Source organism: Eleginops maclovinus, chromosome 13 (genome assembly GCF_036324505.1).
Source record: "Eleginops maclovinus isolate JMC-PN-2008 ecotype Puerto Natales chromosome 13, JC_Emac_rtc_rv5, whole genome shotgun sequence".
In the NCBI taxonomy this organism is placed as follows: domain Eukaryota; kingdom Metazoa; phylum Chordata; class Actinopteri; order Perciformes; family Eleginopidae; genus Eleginops; species Eleginops maclovinus.
The window spans coordinates 23,454,324-23,482,176 of record NC_086361.1 but is presented as its reverse complement, the minus strand read 5'-3'; the positions used below and the strand labels follow the sequence as shown (position 1 = coordinate 23,482,176).

Sequence of the window (27,853 nt, the reverse complement as noted above, 5' to 3'; positions counted from 1 at the left end):
ACCTTTATAGCCCAACATTAGCCGCCTTTAGCTTAGCAGTGGTGACGTGAAGTCATGTGACCGTGCTGTAGTTCCTTTATAGCCCAACATTAGCCGCCTTTAGCTTAGCGGTGGAGACGTGAAGTCATGTGACCGTGCTGTAGTACCTTTATAGCCCAACATTAGCCGCCTTTAGCTTAGCAGTGGTGACGTGAAGTCATGTGACCGTGCTGTAGTTCCTTTATAGCCCAACATTAGCCGCCTTTAGCTTAGCGGTGGTGACGTGGAGTCATGTGACCGTGCTGTAGTTCCTTTATAGCCCAACATTAGCCTCCTTTAGCTTAGCGGTGGAGACGTGGAGTCATGTGACCGTGCTGTAGTTCATTTATAGCCCAACATTAGCCTCCTTTAGCTTAGCGGTGGTGACGTGGAGTCATGTGACCGTGCTGTAGTTCCTTTATAGCCCAACATTAGCCGCCTTTAGCTTAGCGGTGGTGACGTGAAGTCATGTGACCGTGCTGTAGTTCCTTTATAGCCCAACATTAGCCTCCTTTAGCTTAGCGGTGGTGACGTGGAGTCATGTGACCGTGCCGTAGTTCCTTTATAGCCCATCATTAGCCGCCTTTAGCTTCAGAAATCTTAAAGAGGTGTTAATATGTGGAGATTATCCTGCTGAACTAAACGTGTAAGTATTATAGACGTTTGTTTGCCACTACAGGAACACCACAACTTTAATCTATCAAATACCATAAAATAATCCAACCCTCACTACTAAATGTCCCCCAAACATCAGTCTGAATACTGGTTAAAGGTAAGATATAATAAAAACAGACAGATTACAAGGAAAACAATACTACACATGAAATAAATCATGAGATGATGAAACCCTCGTTGTGGAGTCTCTTCACCTTTAAAGGCAGTGTGTGCGGTGGTGTGTTATGTAAGGTTTTGGCCGGCGAGCAGAGGTTTTATCACGGCTGCTTCAAAGGCCCTCCGGACTCTGGATATTGTGCGGTGCTGCTCTGTAGTTTGCCTAATTCATTTTCTCCTTTCTCTCCTTTACACCCACCATCTGTCGTCCTGCCTGATATATAAACCCTCTCCGTCTCCATCGTCCTCTTCTGCTGACTCACTCTCAAATCATAATGCACTGGGATCTCTTTCTGTATTTGGCCTGCTTGCACCATTTAGTTTTTATATGTCTGTGAGGACACTGTGACTGTGTCTAACACCAAACTGAGAATAGAGTCATGACTTTATGACCTTTTTATGTAGTCCGACCCTGAAGGCAACATCTCCTTGGTCCAATGGGATTCCTCCGTGTGATTTTGGAATATGTCAGAAAATATTCTGGGTTGTTTCAAACGTTTGTGATACTTACACATTTACTTCAGCAGGATAATCTCCACGTATTAACACCACTTCATGATTTCTGAAGTAAAAAGCTAACATTGGGCTATAAAGGAACTACAGCACGGTCACATGACTTCACGTCACCACCGCTAAGCTAAAGGCGGCTAATGTTGGGCTATAAAGGAGCTACAGCACGGTCACATGACTTCACGTCACCACCGCTAAGCTAAAGGAGGCTAATGTTGGGCTATAACGGAACTACAGCACGGTCACATGACTTCACGTCACCACCGCTAAGCTAAAGGAGGCTAATGTTGGGCTATAAAGGAACTACAGCACGGTCACATGACTTCACGTCACCACCGCTAAGCTAAAGGCGGCTAATGTTGGGCTATAAAGGAGCTACAGCACGGTCACATGACTTCACGTCACCACCGCTAAGCTAAAGGAGGCTAATGTTGGGCTATAACGGAACTACAGCACGGTCACATGACTTCACGTCACCACCGCTAAGCTAAAGGCGGCTAATGTTGGGCTATAAAGGAACTGCAGCGCGGTCACATGACTTTACGTCGCCACCGCTAAGCTAAAGGAGGCTAATGTTGGGCATGATGACGTTTAGACGTCTCATTTAGTCTCTAGACAAGAAGGAGATTATCTTAACTTTTGCACGGTATAATGGCACCATTTTGGTTTTCCTGAATCTCCTCTCCACGGAGACAGTCTCTGTGAGTAAGGATAAGGCGAGATGACTTCCTCCCACTGGGATTTTATTTTAGTCTGCGCTAAAATACATCCTTTGGTTTTTTAAACTCAGAGGAAATTAAAGCTGGATGTTATTTGTCACGTTGCATTATGAAGCCAGACATCCTCATCTGTCATCATTACATAAAGTTTGTCCTTGAACTATACACTTTTAATGTTGTAATCACTCATGAATAGGGCTGCACAAAGTACAATATTAGTTAAAGGCTAAATAACTGCAACAGCCTGTATGCACGGTTGTAGTATTTATCTTTATCCTTTGAACATTTCACAAAATAAGTGATGCACACGGGGAGTGAAAGCATGAAGTCTGTAAAGCATTATTATTAAACAACAGATCTTCTCCTCAGATTTGCCTCCTGTGTTTCTCTCTGCACCTGTTGAGTAATGCTCAGTAGGTGGATGTGTGTGTGTGTGTGTGTGTGTGTGTGTGTGTGTGTGTGTGTGTGTGTGTGTGTGTGTGTGTGTGTGTGTGTGTGTGTGTGTGTGTGTGTGTGTGTGTGTGTGTGTGTGTGTGTGTGTGTGTGTGTGTGTGTGTGTGTGTGTGTGTGTGTGTGTGTGTGTGTGTGTGTGTGTGGGAAAGTTTGTGGGCGGTGAAGGGTGAGAAAGTGTTGAGGCCTCTCTAAAGTGATTTCACATGGAGATTTTAAGCTTTGGACTCGTGTCAGGATTTCACCGGTCAAGGTTATTTAGTGTTAGCACAGTGGCAGGAGAATCTGCTGTGTGTGTGTGTGTGTGTGTGTGTGTGTGTGTGTGTGTGTGTGTGTGTGTGTGTGTGTGTGTGTGTGTGTGTGTGTGTGTGTGTGTGTGTGTGTGTGTGTGTGTGTGTGTGTGTGTGTGTGTGTGTGTGTGTGTGTGTGTGTGTGTGTGTGTGTGTGTGTGTGTGATCCTGCTTTTGAGTAGACAATCATTATCTATACGTCTTTTAATTATTGTAATATTCTGTCGCGGCTCTGATATCATGTGCTGTGTTTTCAAGTACATTATTTTTGACGAGTCAGCCTCTTAACATTAATGGATAATAAACCACAACATCCAAATGACTTCTGTTCTCAAAGTTTGTACAATACAGTGTTAATTCCTGTAGTCTTTTAAGCAGTCTTTAAAACTACATTACCTCCCTATTCAGTCAGATTAGATGCATTCAAATGTGCAATGGTGTCAGTACCTCTGATGCATCATGACATGTGTTTAATGCTTTACGCTGATGCTGTATTAAATGTGTCAAATGTATTTTGGCACCTGTTGCAGCAATTAAGTGCAATTCAATTGGACTGACATCTGATTTTAATGAAATGCAAACAGTAAAAATGTCTGACTAAATCAGAGGAATGAAAGGAGGAAGTTATAATAAGACTAAATAAAATTGGTGGACAACAGCAGGATATTCAGCAGGATAATCTCCACATATTAACACCTATTTATGATTTCTGAAGTAAGAAGCTAATGTTGGGCTATAAAGGAACTACAGCACGGTCACATGACTTCACGTCTCCACCGCTAAGCTAAAGGAGGCTAATGTTGGGCTATAAAGGAACTACAGCACGGTCACATGACTTCACGTCTCCACCGCTAAGCTAAAGGAGGCTAATGTTGGGCGTGATGACGTTTAGTCGTCTCATTTAGACACTTGTTAGCAACCTCGGTTTTAAATCCACTACTGGGGAATTTACTGATGTATTTTATGTCGTAGAATAAAGCGTTAAAACCTCTACAGCTTGTTTTAACCACTGACCTTATTTCAGGCTTATGTGTACAAAGCACACTGACCAGGGGACAGGAAGTGGTAAAATGTTGAGTAATTTCCTCATCATTTTGATGAGTCAGATGAGGCTGACTCAATCCTGCCCTGCTCTTCAAGGAGTGAAAGCTGTTCCTTTACTCTAATTTAAACAATGTTTTCATGACTTCATTTAATCGAATCATCGATTTTTGACAAAACCAAAATCCTATAACCAGGTCCAACTCTTTTGGAAAACATGTCTTTGAATTGATGAGTTTCTGGTCTTTCAATTCAGTCTTTCAAAATGCAAATTAAAACAGCATAAAAAGCAGCTAAAAGCCCCGGTCATCCAGCAGGAATGCAAATGTGGTTTTCTGTTGACAACCAATTAGCACGAGAAGTTCAATCATGGGCAACTAACGTATTTTGGGTCCAAACGTCGGTTCAGCTGCACTTTATCAGAAGTTAATGGACTCTTAAGAGTGGCTGTTGATGGCGTAAGTGTTAGAGCAATTCCCCTGGCAAGGAGTCGGGGGGGAAATGGTGATTTACTGGATGCAGAGATGCGACTCGGCACTAATGGATGCACAATGAGATAATCAAGAGTCTAACAGTGGCAGGAGTATTTGTCTGAGGGAGTAGCTTTGTACCAGCCGTCCAACATGCATCCATTACCCAAAACCAGGGTTGTTGGTTACAGTTACTAGTTACCTGTAAACATATGTAGTCAGTACCCTACTCTGAGAAATATCAATAAGATGTGTTTTAAAACACCAGAACAATGTGACCAAGAAGAAACCAAGATATTTGGATCAAAAATGATTGTATTGATAGGAAAACCTGAAGCATATTGAAGCAAAGAAAGGAAAAAGTGATCATTTGAAAAAATAATCGCAATTCAACATTTTGTAAACAATTCAGATTTTTTGGGGAAAAACTTGGAAATACAAAAAAGTTGAAATTTGGAAAAGAAAATCAAAAGGAGAAAAAGTGTGAATTCTTAAAGGATGATGATTAGGGCCACAGAAGGAGTTACGCGTTTAGATTCACACGGATTAACCTACAGAACAGAACAGCTGACAAAGAAAGGGATCATTTTGAGAAAGCAATTGGGAACAAAATCTGACATTTCTAAAAGTCGGCATTTAGAAATAATTCAGGGAATTTGAAAAAAACTATTTTGAAGAAATATTCGGAAATACAAAAAAAATTGAAATTTGAAAAAAAAAATCAAAAGCACAAAAAGTCGATGAAGACGAGAAAAGAAGATGATTAGGGCCTCATGAAGAAGCAGTTAAGAACTAACAGTAATCTATTACATCTTTTTATATGTAAGGGAATACCTTTTGTTGGTCTCCTGATTATTTAGTCCAGATACATGTAATCCGATGCTGCCCGTAACTACACCCCTTTCTTTCAAATGTATTCTCCCTCCATCGCATGCATGTATCCCCGATACAAAGGGCCTCTTCTAGACTCACAGCTGTGCACGAGGTTTCAGCTGCCCTAGTTTGGCAGCATGTTGACGCGCAAACACAGTCCGACCACAGAGTTTAAAGAGCGAGTCAGAGCACTCATGGGTCATGGGTCATGGGTCATGGACGGTGTTAGAAGTGGTGTTGGACCCAATGGTGACCCGATGAAAGAAACCCCTGTCCGTCCTGTTGGTTGCCCTTTGCATTGTCCCTTGTTGTGATGTGGCCCAGATTCCCCAAACTGGGTGGCTAAAAGTAGCAGAGGAAGCTCAGTTAAAGTGTGGTTTTGCACTTCCAGGGGGATGTGGGAAAGGAATAAAAGGAGGTGTAGTGACACAATTCCCATTAAGATAAGTCACTTAAGGGGCTAAGTGTGTTTCCTCAGTGTGACTCGTTCCTAACCCGTGGCTCCTACATGAGGATTGTCTTGAAGTGTATGATATTACTTTTGATTCTCTCGTCCTAACTTGCTCCAAGAACTTGTTAGAGGTTTTTCTTAGAGGGCCGCTCTTTAGTGATTTCTACTGTTCTGTAATTCAATTGCCAAACAAGCTGCCGTATCAATGTGTCAAGGTGATTACACAAAATCCTTAGTACTGGATATGAATCAGGTGGGTGTTCATTGTCTAAAACATGATTCAACTGTGTTTGACTTCAATGGTCTGACCCTGAAGTCAAGGTGGGAGTTATTGGACGATTCTGCACCTTACAAATTATATGACTGCCAATGCAGGGATAGTGTTTGCATCATGCAGCAAAAACAACTGAAAAGTGTTCTTATAGTTAAAACTTCGATCTTTAGAACGGTCCAATAACATCTGAACCTCCTCCCCCAGTATTTCCCATATCGAGGGCTGTGAGTGCAGAGCTTCCTCTGTTTCAAATTAGAAACCTCATGCCACGCACTGGGCACTTATAAAACAAAGGAATGTGGGTTCTGGTCTCTGAAAACTTTATTTGTGTTTTCTGTTGGCACGAAATAAATGAATGCATCTTCAGATCCGAAACACTTAATAACGTAATGGTTCTAGAAATCAAAAAGGATGAATCTTACTAAGAAATAAGAGTTGATTCTCCAAATTAAAAGATGATCGATTAATGAACTTGGAATGAAATAATCTTGTAAATGAATTCTACGAAATGGAAAAATAATTGAAAATCTAATTTATATCTTTCCAACTTTATTTATAAAGCACTTTAAAACCTCCAGATCAAAGTGCTGTACGGAGAAATACAAGCCCCCCCAGCACAGCTCAGAAAACCACAAACACATAAAGAATAATAAGAGAACAGCCATACAGTAAAAACAATATACCATTTCAAAGCAATAAAAGTAACCATTCAAGTGCAGAACGCTCAGGAGAAGAGGTTTCAACAGACGGACGGGCTAGGAGCCTGTTTAATGTGGGGGTGACTTCTCAAACTGTTGTGGTCGCAGCATTACTCAACTCATAAGAGATTGTAATAAGGCTGCAATCACACCAAATCCGGCCGTCACGGGACAATGGACGTCCTGCGGTTCCTAAGAGTGGGTGTTTGGAAAGGAAATTCTGCAAAAGGTTTTGCAACTTAAGGAGGAACACATCCTGAAGACTCAGTGGCCAAGAACAACTTCAGTTGTAAAGTAACGGTTGGAAAACAAAGCAAACATGTCCCTGCTGCAGCTCACTAAGTGATGCAACTCTGTGGGAATCTTGATGCCGTGCTTCCTGCAGCAACTACAAAGCCCAGTCCTTCTGTGTCTCCTCAGCGAGCGGCTTAGAAATGATTCACGTTGCATTCGAGTGCTGTAGCAAATGTCAAGAACATAAAAACGCTCTGACGTAAGACGATAATTGAGAAGTCTGCGTGCGCTAAACTCGTGGTTAATCGCTGGAATGCCTGATTTGGTGTGAATGTCTGAAGAATGCTGAATCAGCAAAACTGCTGTTGGTTCAGTGTCATGTATGATTGAGATGTGTTTATTTCCTACAATAAATATCCTAGATATTGTACTATAAGAGCAAATGAAAGCCACATGTTTTCTGCATCTTGATCTTATTGCGGTGTACTTATCTCCAGTATGCGGACCAGATGGATCTCTTCGATTAGAAACAACATAAGATCTGTTTGAGAGGAAGAGTCACCTCAGATTTCCTGCCTTTCTGGGTTAAAGAGGTACATTTAGGGGGGGGGGAATTACCTCCACAAAGGCCTCCCTCGTTCTTCTTAATCTAGGCTAACGCCAAGGGGCTGTGTGCAAAACAAAAGCACAATGTGGATACAGTAGTGGAGGTGGTGTGTGGGGGGGGTGTGTCTGCCAAAATATGTGAGCTGCTTTATAGTTGGCCGACGTTCAAGCATTAAAAGGAAGAAGGAGGCCAAGGGGGATGAGGGAAGCGTCGGAGATGTGTTGGGAAAGTGTTTTCCAAAGGGCTAGATCCAAGACCAAGTTCACTCGCGTTGTTGTGCAGGCCTGGGGCCAGGGAAGGGGGCGGGGGCTGTAGTTGTCACTGCCGTTAAAATAAGGGAGGGGAAGGTTTTCTAGTAACACGTTACAGGGTCATATCCTTTTCTGTTTTGGTTTCCGTCGTGGTTTTAATTCAGAGTCTTCTGGCAGGCATTGCAAACTTTACCTTTCTTTAGCCTCACAACCAACAAGTCCGAGTCTGTTTCTCCTGTCGTTTATACTTCATTGAGTATTCTATCCCTTGCACTCCTAATGTAAATGATATCCTGCTTTTACAGTATTTTAATTGGCCCTTCAATTGTGTTTTATTTGTCAGATAGTTTATAGATGTGTTACCTTCTACTCTCTAATGCTGTTTCATTTATATTTTGAGATGTTTACATTTTAGAATTGTGTATTCCTTCTCTTTTCATTTCTAATTCTGTGCGATTGTTTTTTACGCTGCTAGAAATTTCCCGATGTGGGATCAATACAGTGATTATCTTATGATATGTAACTGGACGCTTGTTAGCCGGATGCATCCAGGATTTCCTTTAACATTCACCAGTAACTGTCCCTGGAAGTGTTGCGGTTCTCTATTTAATCCCAAGTAAATACGGATGAATCAATCATGAGGAAATCAAGGCTTTATTCTATAAAATGTCACCAATTAACGGAAAGAGTCTGAAATATCTCATCCTGATTAAGATGGATTGGCCGCAGATACTCATTCTCCCCAGAGTATGAACACGACTGACTCTGTAGATGTTTTCCAGATAAAACGAGTAAACAATGTAATGTATTGTTTATTGACACGTTAAAGGAAGCCGGGGTTGAGGAGGGAGACGAAGTTTTTAATAACACGTTAGAGCCCATTGATTTCAACATGGCTTTTTCTATTTTGGTTTCTGCCGTGGTTTCAAATTCCAGTGTTCTGGCTCTTTTTTCATTTTGAATGCGGTCGCTCAGTGAACAGCTCGTAGAAGGGGGAGTGATTGCAAACTGCCGTTCTTTCAGCCTCAAAACTGGAGTTGTTTTGTACCCTTGAACGTCAGAGACCTCCAAACCCCTTACTCTTCATTTCCAGTCAGTTCTGTGCTTTTTCCCAGTTCTGTTTATGACAGCATCCCACTGAGCTGCCATGCACGCCCAGGACTCAGAAGTTAAGGTTTTCTTCTGTAAATAAAGCACCAATTTCTGCAGAAATGCTTTGCACATATTCCATTAATAATCCGGGTACTGCACTCCAGCTGTTTGCCCGTTTCTGCCCCGATTGGATTATGGGATTTCACGGCATAGCCTTCTCTTCACCTTCTGTTCAGATCCGAGACTGAAGCCTTTTGATTTGTGTGGTATGGATCCGTATGGCTTCAGCTTAACCCTGCCAACAGCGCTGATGGATAATATAAGATGTACCTTTATTAATCCCAGTGGGGAACATGTGTTGTCTCTAAAGGACTACAGACTCTAAGAGAGGCAGCAGACATTTGTATTTTTCCGTGGTGAGAGTGAATCAGACGGTAACACTGATTGTGTTTCAGACTCTGCCTGAGGTCCAACGCTGAAGAGTTGCCACAGATGTTGTTGCCAGATGTGGATCAATCTGTGACCTCAGCTTGGCACTTCACCTTCTGTAAGGTTGCATGTAAGGACACACACTCTGAGACGTTGTGGTGTACAGTGAAGGTGTGTATAGCAGAGCGAATCCCCCCTGCTGGGGTCTTAATGTGTTTCCACAGCCTGTGCAGTATTGGTGCCAGATCACAGTGTGACTCCGCACTCATTTAACTCTTCGTAGTGAGCCGACTGTGGAGAGTTTTAAACTGAAGCAACCTATAGAGAGATAATCAAGGTATTTCCCCCTGTGTTTGCAACCACAATTGATGGTGGTTGCAATTTCCTGTCGAGCTCTGCAGCCTCACTCTGCACAGTTGGTAGGAGGTAGATTACGATGATAGGAGAGGTACATTTATCTTTCAAAAACGTTCTTCAAACCAGCACCCAGTAAATGTGTTTAGTGGTAGCATTATGATTACACAATGTGGTAGTGGCTTTTTTCTGAGGGGTATCATGTAATGCTACTTACCCAGTATGGTTTAGTTGGACTTGTTCTTACTTTTAAATTGCATAAACACAAGTGAGTTAAAGAAGCCTTATTCTGCTTTTAGTGGTTTCCCATTCCTGTAGTGTGTTCTGGTGGTTTTTTGCATGTAAATGGTCTGCAAAGGCTCAAATGCCAAAGATCCAGAACGTATGGACATCACTATGTAACGCTAGCGCTCCAACACATTGTAGGTGATAGGCTAAAGGGTCGGGACATCTGTAAGCGGTGGGCCAATCACAACAGAGCTACGGGTTTAATTAGGAAACGATCCCAACATGTTGATCAAGCTTTAAGCACACACTCATCAGCATCCTGCTAAATGTTAGAGTGTGTTTGTGTGCAGAGCTCCCCAACAGGGGGCTTTCTCTGCAGCTGTAGCACAATAATAATTCAAACCCCTTTTATATGCAGCTCTGGTTTCTCCTCATCTCCGATCCTGCCAACCAGCGCCTGCTGAGAACAAAGAGAATTTAAATTTAGTTTCTTCTGTCTTAGTTTTGATCTCCTCTGGTTATCCACGGGGTGCATCGTGCAACTTTTCTACAGATATGAGTTTTCACCCATTTCCAGGGTGTTGCAGTTTGAAATCTGCAGGAGGTGTAATTCACTCCGCACCACAGGAACCGTAATTTAAATCGAATAATTAACTACCGTGTTTCATCACAGGAGCTCTTTCTCCTTTCTTTGAAGTAAATGTGAACATGTAAATCTGCAGCGCACCTGTCTGTCTTTTCTAGAGATTATTCCGAAATCATCTGACTTCATAGTATGTAATATATTGTGTAGTAAGGGTAGGGAACATTTGAGCCTTTGCAGACCATTTACATGCACTAAAACCAATAGAACCCCAGACAGGAGAGGAACAACCCCTGAACGCAGAACAGGGCCTCTTTAAAGGGAAGTCTCATGTGTTTCTAATATTTTTTCTGGACATTAATATATGTCTTTGCCAAAAAATAAATCACACACACACACACACACACACACACACACACACACACACACACACACACACACACACACCGTGCCGTGTCGGTTACTCTCTTTGGATGGTATTTGGTGACGATGGATGATAAATCCTCAGAAGACGTTGTATATCTTTGTTTTTTTCTCCGTTGTATCCTCTCCATCAGACGCGAGTAGAAGCCAAACTAAAATCAGGTCCAATTATGGTTTCAATTATATTCAAATCTCATAAATCAAACTGGGGGGATCTCAACACGTGGCTGCACTTTAACTGGGAGCCAACACTGGAGTTTAGTGCAGTGAATAATCTTCACACCATTTATTGAACTGGTGTGACAGTTGGTTGCCACTGCTTTCCATTTCATGTCCTTCTACCCAACATATTCCTGGTGGCTGTTCAGGTCCAAAGAGGGTTTTTATTCTTGTCTTCATCATGGAAGTCTGGCAGGCACATTTGGACAGCGTAGTTTACCCCGAAATGAAGCTTAAGCCCAGCTTCCCGGTAGAGGAGCCGCATGTTTGGCAGCGTATTCCTCTGGTCAGCGTATGAGGCTCATTATCATCGCTGCGTGTCGGAATGAGGATTTTAATAGTAAACGGAGAAAGGAGCAAAGCCTCATAAGACTCAGACGCTCATGAGTTGTGTGATGATTTAGATCCTAATCCTCTTCACTTCAACCCTTAATGGTTTATTTGTCCTGTGAGAAACACTAATTTCACAGATTGGTTGACATGGTTCAAATGGGTGTTAACACAGTGTAATTACAGTGAAGTATGGGGGACTATTGGAGTAAAATGGGTGTGATATGGGTATAATAGTGAAAGATGTGTGTAATAACAGAGTATGGGAGTAATAATGGTGTCATATTGATGTAATAGCACTTTAATATGGGTGTAATATATCCAGAATATGCAGAGAGAGCTTAAGATGTAAACTATAACTAAGATTAGCCTGCAAGGAGGTGACGCTGCTAAACGAATACTGCATAAAAAAGGTCATAACGGTGAGCTTTAAACTACTCCTGTTTTGTTTTATCATCCGTCAGAGAGGATTAAAACAGCTGGTTGATAGAGCTCTAAAAAGCTCTTAAACCTGGACACGAGTCAGCATTTTACCACTTCCTCTTCCTGTTCCTGTGTCGTTGTTAGCTGAAGTAACACCGTGGAGGTTTGATTAGAACTGGATCCAGCGTCGGAGGCGGGACCTCGTTCATTCCCTATGAGAGCTGCTCATTGGTGCATGAGGCGAGAGCAAAACGCCACAAATTACCCATCATGCCTATAATGCTAATGCTAATAGAGACAAGTTTTCCCTTAAGCCCCGCCCCCAAGCTTTGTTGATTTATCATGATTCAAATAACAGATGTGCAAGGGTTCATACCGGGAGGTTTATTGAGTTTGAATAAAATAATCCTCTGATTTACAGACCTCTCTTTCCCACTGTGAGTCAATGGGAAAAGGGATTTTTGGGCCAAGTGACGTCACGGACTGAAACAGCCGTTGCAGTACCGCCGTTTGGCCACTAAGAGTATTTGCGGCGCACTTCCTTGGGGCTTGGTGCAAACAAGCTGAAGACATTTTTGTTCGATGACATTAAATACCTCAGTAAATACCCCAAAAACAGAGGTTGCATGGAGTTGCATTATGCTGCGTTCAGGCTCTAGTCAGTAAAAACGACATTTGGAAGGAGGATTACTCTGATGTTATCATGATGTGTTCAAGGGTTATCTTGTAAAATTTTGGGGCAAGAAACTTTAATAAATCCAGGCGTTTGAAGAGGGCTTTAGAAGTCATTCACACCTGTTTTAATTCCTCACAGAAACTGAATCCTAGCAGTTTTAAAGGCAAGGCAAGTTTATTTATATAGCACCTTTCAACACAAGGCAATTCAAAGTGCTTGAAAGGATGTTGATGTGATTTGTAGTCTCTTTCTTTTTACCAAATTGGTTGATTTCTCAGGTCTTGGTATCCAATAATACAAGTCTGATATGCCACATGAAGGTGGATTTTCTTAGATGCTTAGAAGTTGGTCAAAATCCAACCCCAAGACAATTCTGTAGGCTCTTTGATGGACCAGTATGATACGCCGTAACTGTAGAAGTGAAACTCTGTAAGTTATAATAAAGAGTTATCATCCTTTATGGAGCGTTCTGCAGAGAACAGCAGTGTGTTGTCCCGAGCCCAGCTGTTAGAGAAGCTGTTCAGGGTCACAGAAATCAATCTTTAAGAGCCTGTGGCCCCAGCTGCTGGTGGAGACGAGCCCAGTGTGAGCAACAAATAATCTGATAACCCGCCAAATCTTTGTGTGCACAGATCCAACTTTGCAGGACTGTGTCTATGACTGCAGAGGTGGTGCAGATCATTAAGTGGAAGTAGAAATACTAAAGTGTAGTGGCTTTCTGTGTGATCCCCTGAAGAGAAATACTGCTTTTTGAGTGGAAAATATGCATAAATGGAACTTGGAGTGAAGCAGAAATTGAGTTTGGCCAAAATCATTGCAAAATCATTGCAAGTTATGTGAAACCTTGAAACCTTGAAGATCAATGGTGGGAGGAGAACTCAGATCTTGTGCTTGAGATCTATAATACTATTATAAGTGATCTGTTCTTTATTCGGAAGTTAAGTGGCTCTTCATTCTTTCTCCAAAGTCTGTTTAATACTGCTCTGAAAACATGTCCTTCAAACAATTTCTCGCCAAAAATTCTATTTCACACGATGACCTTGAACGCATCGCGATGTTGGAAATATTCAGGGTTTCTTTCACCACCGCTAAGCTAAAGGTAAAAGTAAAAATACTACGGTGTAAAAGTCCTGCATTCAAAAGGGTTAAACTGAAAAAGCATCAAATCAACTTCAAGTACCAAAAGTAAAAGTACTCGTTATGCGTGTACGGCCAATTTAATAATCACAATCAGGCTTATTGTCGAGTAGATTTACACATACAGGTCATTTGCTTTGGTTTATATTGTTAAATACATATGTTTTTTGCACTTATCGTAAGTCGCTTAGGATGAAAGCATCAGCCAAATGAAAATGTAATGCAATAAACAGAATAAAATTAATCTAAAAAAGAAAAGAAAAAAATCTAAACGTAAAAGGAATTAAGAAAGGGTTCCAAAAATAAAGAATATAATGAAATATGATAAATGACTCTGAAAAATGTCATATGTGCAGGATATTAAAGGTAGCATACACTGAATTATGCAAAATACACTGCGCATGCATTGATGTGTTTAACCCTTTCATGTTGCAGCCGGTTCAGTGGAGCTGCTGAATCCTGCTGGGCAGAAATATCTGTCATATTTTAAATAGATTCTGTAAAGTAAATGAAGCTGTTACACATGACAGGATCTATTAAATGAAGTCAGGCTTAGAGTAGTTTATTGTGAAAATACTCAATTCAAGTAGCTCTCCTTTTTACTTCAGTGCAGCACTTTGAGTAAAAGTATGTTTGTGCGCGGTTTTAGCCTGAGTTCCATATGGTGTGTGTGTGTGTGTGTGTGTGTGTGTGTGTGTGTGTGTGTGTGTGTGTGTGTGTGTGTGTGTGTGTGTGTGTGTGTGTGTGTGTGTGTGTGTGTTTGTGTGTGTGCGTGTTGAATCCTGGCAGTGTTCCTGGTTGGTATCCAGGTTTCTGCCCCAGAGACATGAAACCGACCAATCAGAGGACTTCTGGAGGAAATTTGAGGGTCTCTTTCTGACCTATTTGTAGGGCCGGCTTCGACGCTGTTTAAAAACCCCGGTGACCTCAGACCCTCAGAACCCTCAGAACCCAGAACCTCAGAACAAACCTTTTTAGGAAGAAATGATTGGTTTAAACATCGATCAGCACATTTCATGAGGCTTATGGAGTTGCATTTCCAAGCCCTTGTTTACGAGCTCTGCAGATTCCTCTCCACTTTCTGAGTTTCTGGTTTTCTATCTACTTGGTTGTTTTATGCTTTCTGCAGCAACATCTTCCTGCACGTCTGCGCTGATGCGGCATGCTTTTATCCAATGCATGGCTGCTTTTCTGGCTCCCATGCATCAGTGCTTTTCCCGCCTGCATGTCTGGATCACCTGCTATCGAGACTATATAAATGTAAAACCACTATCATCATTGCCTCTGCATTCGATAATCTGTTGTTTTGCTAATAAATTAACAATACAACAGACATTCAAGTGTTCAACTCTTGTGCACAGGATAAAATAAATGTAGTTTAATTATGTAAAACACTTCTATGCATGTACTTAAACACAGATTACTGCATCTGGACACCTACACGTACATTTCACTGTGTTATTCTAACTTCAGTCCCATTCATTTGTTGGGCATTTTGATCTCCACTCACAGCTAATGATAACACCGGTCACAAAAACAAGATGCATTGTGGGACTTGTAGTTTATGGACGCTGTACTTCTGTGAACCGGCACAAAAATGCATAATGAGCCAATTAAATGATTTGAAGTGAATTTATCTGATGAGTTTTTATACATAATAGACTATTTAGTTCTTTTGTTTATCACTGAAAAACTTCACTTGTCTGGTACTTTTCTCAGATCTACAGTGTGGTGTGAGAGAAACCCCTGACTCTACTGGTTTATTGCAGTTTAAGTTAAGACCCTGAGCCTCTACATCACTTCCTCTGCTTCACGTCATCTACGCGGTGAGACACAAACACGAAGACTAACGAGCAAAACATTTGTTACCATGGAGAACCTTTCTAACAGAGCCTCTCTTTTACAGTGTGTGTGTGTGTGTGTGTGTGTGTGTGTGTGTGTGTGTGTGTGTGTGTGTGTGTGTGTGTGTGTGTGTGTGTGTGTGTGTGTGCGTGTGTGTGTGTTTTATTGCCCTTGTTAGGGACATGTAAAACAATTCTAACAGCCTGGGTGAGGGGATTAAACGAGCTCTTACTCTTTAAGTATTTGCAGACCCTGGGGGGGAGGTTTGGGTCCAGAGGTCACTGGTTGTTTTTGCGTCCGTCCTGCGGATCCCTCCCCAGTTTGTTTTGGATTACAGGATAACTTTACACACTCTTTATTGCCAGAGTGCAGTGTGTGTCTTATTGTCCGCACGGCGTGTAATGCGCATTATGCTTTCAGGGAACGTGTTTACATATCTCTGTGAATAATACATAAAGCCTCTCTGAAGGTCTCGATAAGCTGCTGAAATGCATCTTCATATGCGAGGCAGTAATGCTGCATTCAGAGAGTCTGTCTGTGACACAACGTCTCTTATAAATAAGGTGTTGTATGCGGTAAGCTGGACATTAATGCATAAGGAACGCTGGCTCTTATGAGATCACTAAATACATCAACGTTTTGATTGATTGCTTCCACTGCTTCTGAAGGAGGGCTTCTACGTTGAAATATTAATGCTTTTATTTAAGTAAAGCATCTGAATACTTCCTCCAGCGCTAGTGCTCTTAATGTTGAATGTATGTTTCCTTATCTCCAACATGTGCCCTTGATGTTGCAGGAAACTTTTCACTAAAGATCTGATCAGAAAGAGTGTTTGCATTGTAGGTATTGAAGCTTTCACAGCTGGCTAACTTCGATATTAGTCGGAGATTCTCAACCCTTATAAGCTCAAACTGAATTATAATTTGTTGCTTTATGATATTAATAATTTAATCCAGATTGAATGCGTGACTTGTTCGCCACTGATCAGCCTCTGTGGTTTTCTGAGATGAAATGAAGGTCTCAGAGGGAACGTGATCTGATAAAAACGGTGTGATTGTACAGATATGTTGCATCCTGCCTCCCCGCCTCCATACCCTGCAGCGTGCCCTGTCTGCTACCCACACACACACACACACACACACACACACACACACACACACACACACACACACACACACACACACACACACACACACACACACACACACACACACACACACACACACACTGCTGCAGACAGACTCTCAGCACTCGGGGTGAAACGAGTTCACACACACTTCAGACACGGCTGCTCACACACAGAGGTCGTGGGGGGGCAGGGTTTCACACTGTATCCTCCTGCAAATGTAATGTGAGGGCAGGGACAATAGCAGAGGTGCATGATGGTCAAATGCCTGTGGGTGGGGGGGGGGGGGGGGGGGTCTGCAATCTGCTGTCTGAGGGATCAGCAGGATTTTTATATATTTGCTAGAAATAAATCACAAATTCTTTCGTACATTTGTAATAAAATTGGGATTATAATAAGATGATTTTTCGCCGTTTTTCTGACGAATGTTTGACATCATACCTCAATCATTTCCAGGTGTTGTATAAACACATTTCTTCAGTCAAATGAAAATGTACCTTAATCTTAAAACAAGTAGCAGTGTTAAAAAAAGGCTTTTTACAAACGAAGACGCTGAAATAAATACCTCTTTGTGGTTCATTAGATTTCTATAAAAGGTTGTTAGTTTGAAGAGGTGTTTTAACACGCATAATCATCAGGTAATATGTCCAGAACTCCTCTTTACTTCCTCATCTTATCTGATAAACATAGTGAAGAACCTCGAGTGTTTGAACAGAGCTGCTGCGTTTATATCTGTCAGAATAAAATGAAAAAGGTTGAAGTTAAATCCAGGGAAATATAAAGACTAGATTTACGTTGCGCTTTTAATCTGCAATTAATGTTCAGAATATTGTTGTTTTGAAGTGTCGTTGAGTTTCCACAAAGGCGCTCTATAAATGGAATGCATTATTAATATGACTTTCAGGGAGAGATACAGATTCAGAAAGGACCCTGCTGAAAATACGCAAAGATCTGCAGTTTAATATCGTGCAGCATTATTAAACGTTTATCAAAAAGCATCTTCAACGCCTCGTTTATAATTCAAATTCTATGTGATATATGTCCTGAATAATGCGTAGAAAGAAGGGGCTTCTCCTCAGAATAAATGTGTCCTTAGTAATAAATAAAACTAATAATAGCATCTTAATTTCCCACTACAGATTTGATATTCTGAAGCGTGAAAGCGAGGCGCTGCGAGGATTGTTTTTTGGTCAGAAATGTTGAATTCCTCCCTCCTCTGCTGATCCAGACAGTATTTTTGTCTCCCCACCCCTCGCCGACCCTCCCTCTCTGCATCTTTCCCCTTGTTTCAACCGTGCACAGCTTACTGCAGTATCCTTAAAGTCCCTGCATGTGTCCTGAGTTGTCCTCTCTTACCCAGAATGCACTGCAGCTCTGTCGGCTCAGGATGGGTGCTCACTTTTGATTTTGGGGGGAGGGAGGGAGGCAGGCAGGCAGGGGAGGGGGAGGACAGACAGACGCTATGATGCTGCTTTATTCCCTCTCAACAGTCTGCTGTCTTCGACTGAAAGGATTTTTTTTTAAAAAAGCTTTTTATTTTGGACTCCGGCCCCAAGATAGAGTCCATGAGGCTGAAACACAACGAGGAAAACCAGCGGAAAAATCTGCTGCAAAACCATCTGCAGCCGGCGCAGTGTCCTGATGTGACCTCGCTCTCACAGACAGAGAGGGAGGTGTGTGTGTGTGTGTGTGTGTGTGTGTGTGTGTGTGTGTGTGTGTGTGTGTGTGTGTTGTGTTGTGTTGTGTAAGGTGCTGACGTTAGTACGGCAAGAGATGCACGAAATGTTTGATATTTTTCTCTTCTTTATCTGCAGCATCCCGATGATGCACGATATTTTACCCTCTGAATCGCTACAATAACAGCGTATGCGACACACACACACACACACACACACACACACACACACACACACACACAGACATAGACACAGATACACACACACACACACACACACACACACACACACACACACACACACACAGACACAGACACAGACACACACAGACACACACACACACACAGACACACACACACACACACACACACACACACACACACACACACACACACACAGACAAAGACACAGATACACACACACACACACACACACACACACACACACACACACACACACACACACACACACACACACACACACCCTCCCTCCTTTGGAAACCTGTTCTGGAGATTACCTTGATGAGAATTTTCGAAATAAAAGCATATTTTCTGCCTTTCGTCTCTTAAAAAGCTCAATATCAAACATTAAAAGGGACACTTTATTGCTTATTAGGTTATAAAATACCAACCACCACCACACACACACACACACACACACACACACACACACACACACACACACACACACACACACACACACACACACACACACGCACGCTGCTATTATGTCACACTTCTCTTTACCTAGTTCTGTAACGATTACTCGGGGTATGGATTGTGCAATTAGTGAGGACAGATCATCAGTAATTGCTCAGGTTTGCAGGAAATCTTTGTGAAGCATTTATTCATCTTAAACTCACACATTCATGCTCATTATGTCTCTATTGTACACTCAGTAATGTCTGATCATGTGGTTAATCAATTAGTTTTTCCTTGCTAATTCAAGGCTACATTTACACGATGACATCAGACCTTAATTCTCTAATTATCAACTCAAATATGTCCGTTATCTTTCACATCTTAGGGGAGAGTTGATTGCCTTTCTTGTGTTTCTTCACCTCGTCCTCCTACTGAAAACAAATGCATGTATTAAAATAAGAACTACACGTAGAGACGTATAAATCCTGTAGTTGCATCCTAACGAGGACACGGTATGCGTCTGTAACCTTAGAGCTTCTCTACGGACACACTGCAGGTGAACGTCCTGTATTTATGTGAGCATGAAAGGCAGACAGTCGTACTGTACGAGTGTTTCAGTGGGCATCCTGTTCAGGTTCATTTGAGGACGCTCAGCCTGCAGCGCTGCCCTGCTTTCTGCCTTACAGGAGGGTTTTATTTAAAGCCCTGTGCTTCCTCTGCTCCTACCTTCATGTTCTGACTTACACTTTTCACACGCCTGCTTCTTCACAATGAAAGCACGGTATGTAGAGTCTCTACTTTAAAGAGTCCTCTCCTGCTGATGTTCAGGTGTATATCAGTATGTAGTGTCTCTACTTTAAAGAGTCCTCTCCTGCTGATGTTCAGGTGTATATCAGTATGTAGTGTCTCTACTTTAAAGAGTCCTCTCCTGCTGATGTTCAGGTGTATATCAGTATGTAGTGTCTCTACTTTAAAGAGTCCTCTCCTGCTGATGTTCAGGTGTATATCAGTGTGTAGCGTCTCTACTTTAAAGAGTCCTCTCCTGCTGATGTTCAGGTGTATATCAGTATGTAGAGTCTCTACTTTAAAGAGTCCTCTCCTGCTGATGTTCAGGTGTATATCAGTATGTAGAGTCTCTACTTTAAAGAGTCCTCTCCTGCTGATGTTCAGGTGTATATCAGTATGTAGCGTCTCTACTTTAAAGAGTCCTCTCCTGCTGATGTTCAGGTGTATATCAGTATGTAGAGTCTCTACTTTAAAGAGTCCTCTCCTGCTGATGTCCAGGTGTATATCAGTACGTAGTGTCTCTACTTTAAAGAGTCCTCTCCTGTTGATGTTCAGGTGTATATCAGTATGTAGCGTCTCTACTTTAAAGAGTCCTCTCCTGCTGATGTTCAGGTGTATATCAGTATGTAGAGTCTCTACTTTAAAGAGTCCTCTCCTGTTGATGTTCAGGTGTATATCAGTATGTAGCGTCTCTACTTTAAAGAGTCCTCTCCTGTTGATGTTCAGGTGTATATCAGTATGTAGTGTCTCTACTTTAAAGAGTCCTCTCCTGTTGATGTTCAGGTGTATATCAGTATGTAGCGTCTCTACTTTAAAGAGTCCTCTCCTGCTGATGTTCAGGTGTATATCAGTATGTAGTGTCTCTACTTTAAAGAGTCCTCTCCTGCTGATGTTCAGGTGTATATCAGTATGTAGCGTCTCTACTTTAAAGAGTCCTCTCCTGCTGATGTTCAGGTGTATATCAGTATGTAGCGTCTCTACTTTAAAGAGTCCTCTCCTGTTGATGTTCAGGTGTATATCAGTATGTAGTGTCTCTACTTTAAAGAGTCCTCTCCTGCTGATGTTCAGGTGTATATCAGTATGTAGAGTCTCTACTTTAAAGAGTCCTCTCCTGCTGATGTTCAGGTGTATATCAGTATGTAGTGTCTCTACTTTAAAGAGTCCTCTCCTGCTGATGTTCAGGTGTATATCAGTATGTAGAGTCTCTACTTTAAAGAGTATTTTCACACTGTGATGCTGTGTGTGTGTGTGTGTGTGTGTGTGTGTGTGTGTGTGTGTGTGTGTGTTACACACACACACACACACACACACACTGATACACTGTTACTCAGTTTCCATGGTGATCCGAGTTATATTTGACAATGTGACGCACACGTCCAGCATCCACTTTCTCTATTAGTCATCTTCATCTTTTTTCCAGTGCGGTGAAATGTGTGTGTGTGTGTGTGTGTGTGTGTGTGTGTGTGTGTGTTTCTTAGAAATGGTTATTTGATGTTTCTCCAAACTATTATCCTCCAGGGTGTGTCAGTGGAACACTTCATGAATGTGAGGCTTTCTTTCCTAAAACTTGGGACTCCCTGCTTTATGTTTCCAGTGTCCTTAATACTGGGAATTACCACAGAGAGGTGCAGGGATGTCCTATATCTTTGTTGGACTCTGAAGGCAGCATCTCCCTGCTCCAATGGGATTTGGATTATGTCAGAAAATATTTAAACGTTTACTTCAGCAGGATAATCTCCACATATGAACACCACTTCATGATTTCTGAAGTAAAAAGTAAATGTTGGCTATAAAGGAACTACAGCACGGTCACATGACTTCACGTCTCCACCGCTAAGCTAAAGGCGGCTAATGTTGGGCTATAAAGGAACTACAGCACGGTCACATGACTTCACGTCACCACCGCTAAGCTAAAGGCGGCTAATGTTGGGCTATAAAGGAACTACAGCACGGTCACATGACTTCACGTCACCACCGCTAAGCTAAAGGCGGCTAATGTTGGGCTATAAAGGAACTACAGCACGGTCACATGACTTCACGTCACCACCGCTAAGCTAAAGGCGGCTAATGTTGGGCTATAAAGGAACTACAGCACGGTCGCATGACTTCACGTCACCACCGCTAAGCTAAAGGCGGCTAATGTTGGGCTATAAAGGAACTACAGCACGGTCACATGACTTCACGTCACCACCGCTAAGCTAAAGGCGGCTAATGTTGGGCTATAAAGGAACTACAGCACGGTCACATGACTTCACGTCACCACCGCTAAGCTAAAGGCGGCTAATGTTGGGCTACAAAGGAACTACAGCACGGTCACATGACTTCACGTCTCCACCGCTAAGCTAAAGGCGGCTAATGTTGGGCTACAAAGGAACTACAGCACGGTCACATGACTTCACGTCTCCACCGCTAAGCTAAAGGAGGCTAATGTTGGGCTATAAAGGAACTACAGCACGGTCACATGACTTCACGTCACCACCGCTAAGCTAAAGGCGGCTAATGTTGGGCTACAAAGGAACTACAGCACGGTCACATGACTTCACGTCTCCACCGCTAAGCTAAAGGAGGCTAATGTTGGGCTATAAAGGAACTACAGCACGGTCACATGACTTCACGTCACCACCGCTAACCTAAAGGAGGCTAATGTTGGGCTATAAAGGAACTACAGCACGGTCACATGACTTCACGTCACCACCGCTAAGCTAAAGGAGGCTAATGTTGGGCTATAAAGGAACTACAGCACGGTCACATGACTTCACGTTTCCACCGCTAAGCTAAAGGAGGCTAATGTTGGGCTATAAAGGAACTACAGCACGGTCACATGACTTCACGTCACCACCGCTAAGCTAAAGGAGGCTAATGTTGGGCTACAAAGGAACTACAGCACGGTCACATGACTTCACGTTTCCACCGCTAAGCTAAAGGAGGCTAATGTTGGGCTATAAAGGAACTACAGCATGGTCACATGACTTCACGTCTCCACCGCTAAGCTAAAGGAGGCTAATGTTGGGCTATAAAGGAACTACAGCATGGTCACATGACTTCACGTCACCACCGCTAAGCTAAAGGCGGCTAATGTTGGGCTACAAAGGAACTACAGCACGGTCACATGACTTCACGTCCCCACCGCTAAGCTAAAGGAGGCTAATGTTGGGCTATAAAGGAACTACAGCACGGTCACATGACTTCACGTCACCACCGCTAACCTAAAGGAGGCTAATGTTGGGCTATAAAGGAACTACAGTACGGTCACATGACTTCACGTCACCACCGCTAACCTAAAGGAGGCTAATGTTGGGCTATAAAGGAACTACAGTACGGTCACATGACTTCACGTCACCACCGCTAAGCTAAAGGAGGCTAATGTTGGGCTATAAAGGAACTACAGCACGGTCACATGACTTCACGTCACCACCGCTAACCTAAAGGAGGCTAATGTTGGGCTATAAAGGAACTACAGTACGGTCACATGACTTCACGTCACCACCGCTAACCTAAAGGAGGCTAATGTTGGTTAAATGCTGAATAATTTCAGGGTTTTAGGACTCCTTCCTGCAGCTCTCTATTAAGACATCCCCACTCAGGAGTCTGAATGTGCAGAGGAGTGAATCTGATACCTAGAGATGCAAACACTGCTTATAATTCTGCTGTTTTCATGCTGTGTTGTTATATCTGTTTGTGTTAGCTACATCAGCTTCAGGGACGATCACCCCGTCACCTTTCTGCAGCGAGGTGCCTCTCTCCTGTTGTTTACTGCACAGACACACACACACACACACACACACACACACACACACACACACAAACACAAACTGTGTTTTTCGATGTCTGTGCTGCAGGCGCCGGACGTGGCTGTGTTTTTTTGGGGAGAAACTGTCTAAAAGAACCTCAGGTTAGAAAATGTTGACATGCCCAACACACTGCAGCTCCCTCCCTTCTGTCCAATCATGTAAACACACAAACAAAACATAATTGTTGTTGTAAACAAGGCAGTGATACTAAATGAAATCAAAGAGCATGAATTGTTTTTTCAAAGCCAAAAAGAAAAAGCTTAAATATCACTTTTTTAATTTTAGCTTTTTCTGTTCCCCTATAATTATAATTGTAAGATTCATATTTTTGTATAATGAAGACTTAAAAAATATCAATTGGTAGCTGAAGAAGGCTAAATGTGTTTGGTCAATACGTTACAGGTAAATCTACATTAATGAATCCCAAATTAGGACATTTTTTAAGTAGTGCACATAAAAGAGTAGAAAATAACAACAATTATAGAATTCAAACATCTGAAAATAGAAATAAAAGCAGAACTAAAAGAGGGAAATATAAAAGATGACTGTATTTGTAAATTATATGACAAATCAAACACTTATGACTATTGTTTACATTTAATGTGCAAGAATGGCATATTAAATCAGATATAAATGCAAAATGTAATGAGAGATATGTACTCGTTTGAGCCTTAAATGAACAATTCCTAGGAAATACATGAAGACACACACACACACACACACACACACACACACACACACACACACACACACACACTTGGTTCTTTTGGAGTCTTATAGGCTGCAACATTTGGGAAATGCGTTTTAAAAAATCTATTTTTAGAGTTTCCTACGCCAACAAAATGTGGATTTAAAAAACAATGGCAGCGTGTAAATGTGTAAAGGCCGGCTTTTGCTTCTAAAAGGGATCATGTAGAATTACCTCCACCTGTCATTCAGGGGAGGGTCTGTTCAGGGGGGCTGTGCACGTGGGTTCTTGAGACCCACATCTACATTCATCATGAGCCCGAAACCTTCAGTGGTTGTAATTATGACGGGAGCAGAAGAGCAAGTCGAGTAATGTGTTTTATGGTGAGAAAATGGAGCAGACACGGCACTGTGAACCCAGTCATCCACCACAGCCCTTGTGTGTGTGTGTGTGTGTGTGTGTGTGTGTGTGTCGGTCGGTCCGGAGCGCTGCAGACGGACAGGACACACAGGGAGGAAGATCGTTCCCATTAGAGCGCCCATTAACTCTGATTACCAGTAATTACTTTCTGTGAAGAGATGACCAGCCCCGTCCTGCTGGAACCACGTAACACATCTTCCCTTTCTCCAAAGGAGGGGAGTAACTGAGTACATTTACTCAAGTACTGTACTTAAATACAATTTTGAAGTACTTGTACTTTTGTAATGGACTATGGGGGGGGGGCGAACACTGAGGTGACTTTAGAGCCGAGTTGGGAGTCGTGGTGTCGCATGTAGTTCATGTTGGCCTGATCTGATGAGTACAACCTGCACACACACACACACACACACACACACACACACACACACACACACACACACACACACACACACACACACACACACACACACACACACACACACACACACACACACACACACTCAGCATTGAAGGTGTTAAAACCCCTGCATGACATATTCCCTTGCTTTCAATTTCTTCCACTGATTGCAAAGAGACAATGGGAGTCATAATGCCCTCAACACTGAGACACAAGAAATACCGTGAAATAAATACAGATATATTATCAATGATTAAATAATAAATACATAATAAAATAAAATGTAGTATAATAAAGAAGAAAACATAAATACCAACAAGTTGATAATAATCATTTACACACGTATGACAGAACTCTGACAGCCGGTATTAATGATGATCCCCACACGGTCTCTCCATTGCTTTATGTTGGAGCTGTGGCTTTAACCAAGACACATAGTTTTATGGGGCTATTAAAAGCAGACTTCTCAGTCAGGAAATCCCACTTCAATCCGTCCTGTTGCCGGGCAGTATATCAGGTGTACTAGGTGCAGGAGAAGTGAAGGTATTCAAAGCACCTTTTCCACCTCATTTTGAAATTCCTTCCAGAAGTCCAGGGTCTTCAGGCCTTCTCAGAATACATGTGTGATACCCCAAGCGATCCAGAATCCCTCCAACAGTTCCCAGATCTGTTGCTATAGTTTATTGTATGTGTTTACATTTTAAAATGTCCACAAATTCATCAAACTCCTCCAAGTTGAGTGAAGTTTCAAAGCAATGGCATCATGTCTGCGAATGTTCTGGACTTCCTGGTTTTTGGACAGATTTTTTATCTTGGTTGCACATTAGCTTGACTCTGCTCTTCTCTGTGTGTGTGTGTGTGTGTGTGTGTGTGTGTGTGTGTGTGTGTGTGTGTGTGTGTGTGTGTGTGTGTGTGTGTGTGTGTGTGTGTGTGTGTGTGTGTGTGTGTGTGTGTGTGTGTGTGTGTGTGTGTGTGTGTGTGTGTGTGTGTGTGTGTGTGTGTGTGTGTGTGTGTGTTTTTGCAGGTGTTTCTCTCGGGGAGCTCAGCAGCTCCTCAGCGCTGCCTGCAGTCTGACTTCACTTCCTCTGGTAAGACCTTCAACACAGCCAAGTTTCAAGTTTCAAGGTTTTATTGGTCATATGCACAGCAGATACAGCGTATATGTTGGCAATGAAAATCTTATGTCCCATGCTCCTCCAACAACTCCACATACATGGTGCAGATAAGATAATAAAATAGTGCAAAAAGAGAGAAGAATATTTACAATAACAACACTAAAGATTTGAGGATGTGAAATATATACATATGTGGAATACATTGAGAGTATTTAAACACAGCCAGAGTCCTGCAGCCTGCAGAATACCAACACACACGCACACACACACACACACAAGCACACACGGAGAGACGCTCGAGCAGCTGCCAGGCGTGATGTAAATGTAATGCAGCTCATATCTGTCTGATGAATCATGATGTGTGTGTTTGTGCTGTTTCTTTGGCAGCTGCAGACTTGTTCTCCACTGAGCGCGGCGGAATCTGGAACATTTTTTAAGCAAGATTTATTTTTATTTCTGGGCAGGTCGAGGACTTCTCCTCCATGTTGGAGCTTTTATTTCACCTTACTGTGTGATGCATTTAGCAGCGGGTTCCTGCTGCTTTAGGGAAAGAGAGCAGCATGAAAGAAGGCCTTTAAGTGCTCTCTGCTGATGGCTGCAGGATTCTGAAACGCTGCTGAATAAAACTCCAGGTTTGGATGTTGTTAAGGCGAGACACTCGAGGAAAACACTTTTTAAAGCAGAGGTCGAGTCGATGTTTCTGCCTTTCATTGGTCAGCAGCGCACACTAATACAATTCAACACCTTACGGCCTTGAAATAAACGAACTGCGGAGAGTCATGTCTACGATTTAATGCAGTTAGACTGAAGCTCTTTTTCCTGTGCTCCAGTCAATCCCAACTTTAAAGAGTCCTCTCCTGCTGATGTTCAGGTGTATATCAGTATGTAGTGTCTCTACTTTAAAGAGTCCTCTCCTGCTGATGTTCAGGTGTATATCAGTATGTAGTGTCTCTACTTTAAAGAGTCCTCTCCTGCTGATGTTCAGGTGTATATCAGTATGTAGAGTCTCTACTTTAAAGAGTCCTCTCCTGCTGATGTTCAGGTGTATATCAGTATGTAGTGTCTCTACTTTAAAGAGTCCTCTCCTGCTGATGTTCAGGTGTATATCAGTATGTAGCGTCTCTACTCTAAAGAGTCCTCTCCTGCTGATGTTCAGGTGTATATCAGTATGTAGAGTCTCTACTTTAAAGAGTCCTCTCCTGCTGATGTTCAGGTGTATATCAGTATGTAGTGTCTCTACTTTAAAGAGTCCTCTCCTGCTGATGTTCAGGTGTATATCAGTATGTAGTGTCTCTACTTTAAAGAGTCCTCTCCTGCTGATGTTCAGGTGTATATCAGTATGTAGTGTCTCTACTTTAAAGAGTCCTCTCCTGCTGATGTTCAGGATCAGAGCCTCTCCCTGACTCTGGCCTCAGTGGTGGTTTCTGGGTAATGTAATCTGATAAGTGCACCGGAGACTCCGATGCTCCGAGTCATTCGGTTGATTCTTCTCTCAGCCTGAATTCTTTAATGAAAACACCATCTGCTGTCCTTTTTCTGATACCAGTTGCCATGATGATGAGCCTGTATCACGTTGCACAGTGTGATGCAGCTTCGTGAATTAAGTATTAGAGAGCCGGGGGCATGGTGGTCGGCGGATCAAGATCTACTCTTATCATGAGTGCCACCCCAAATAAGATGCATATCGGCCCGGGCTACGTCTGGTGTTTACTGCTACCGCTGCCGCTGAGTCACGGCTGATACTGAGATGCAGATCAGGG

At 42.4% G+C, this 27,853-nt stretch overlaps 1 protein-coding gene across 9 annotated transcripts in view; it reads left to right on the top strand.

Moving 5' to 3' along the window:
- The window catches only part of thrb (thyroid hormone receptor beta), an 86,520-nt gene that overhangs the window by 23,588 nt on the left and 35,079 nt on the right, over positions 1 to 27,853 (top strand). For 4 of the 9 annotated variants that reach the window (XM_063898957.1, XM_063898953.1, XM_063898954.1 and 1 more), the window contains one exon: positions 26,003 to 26,066. The exons of 3 other annotated variants lie outside the window; for them this stretch is intronic. The gene's annotated coding sequence lies outside the window, so the exon portion shown is untranslated. Of the gene's footprint in view, positions 1 to 15,330; positions 15,438 to 26,002; positions 26,067 to 27,853 lie in introns of all 9 variants that reach the window. 2 more of the 9 variants (XM_063898956.1, XM_063898955.1) reach the window with 1 other exon arrangement.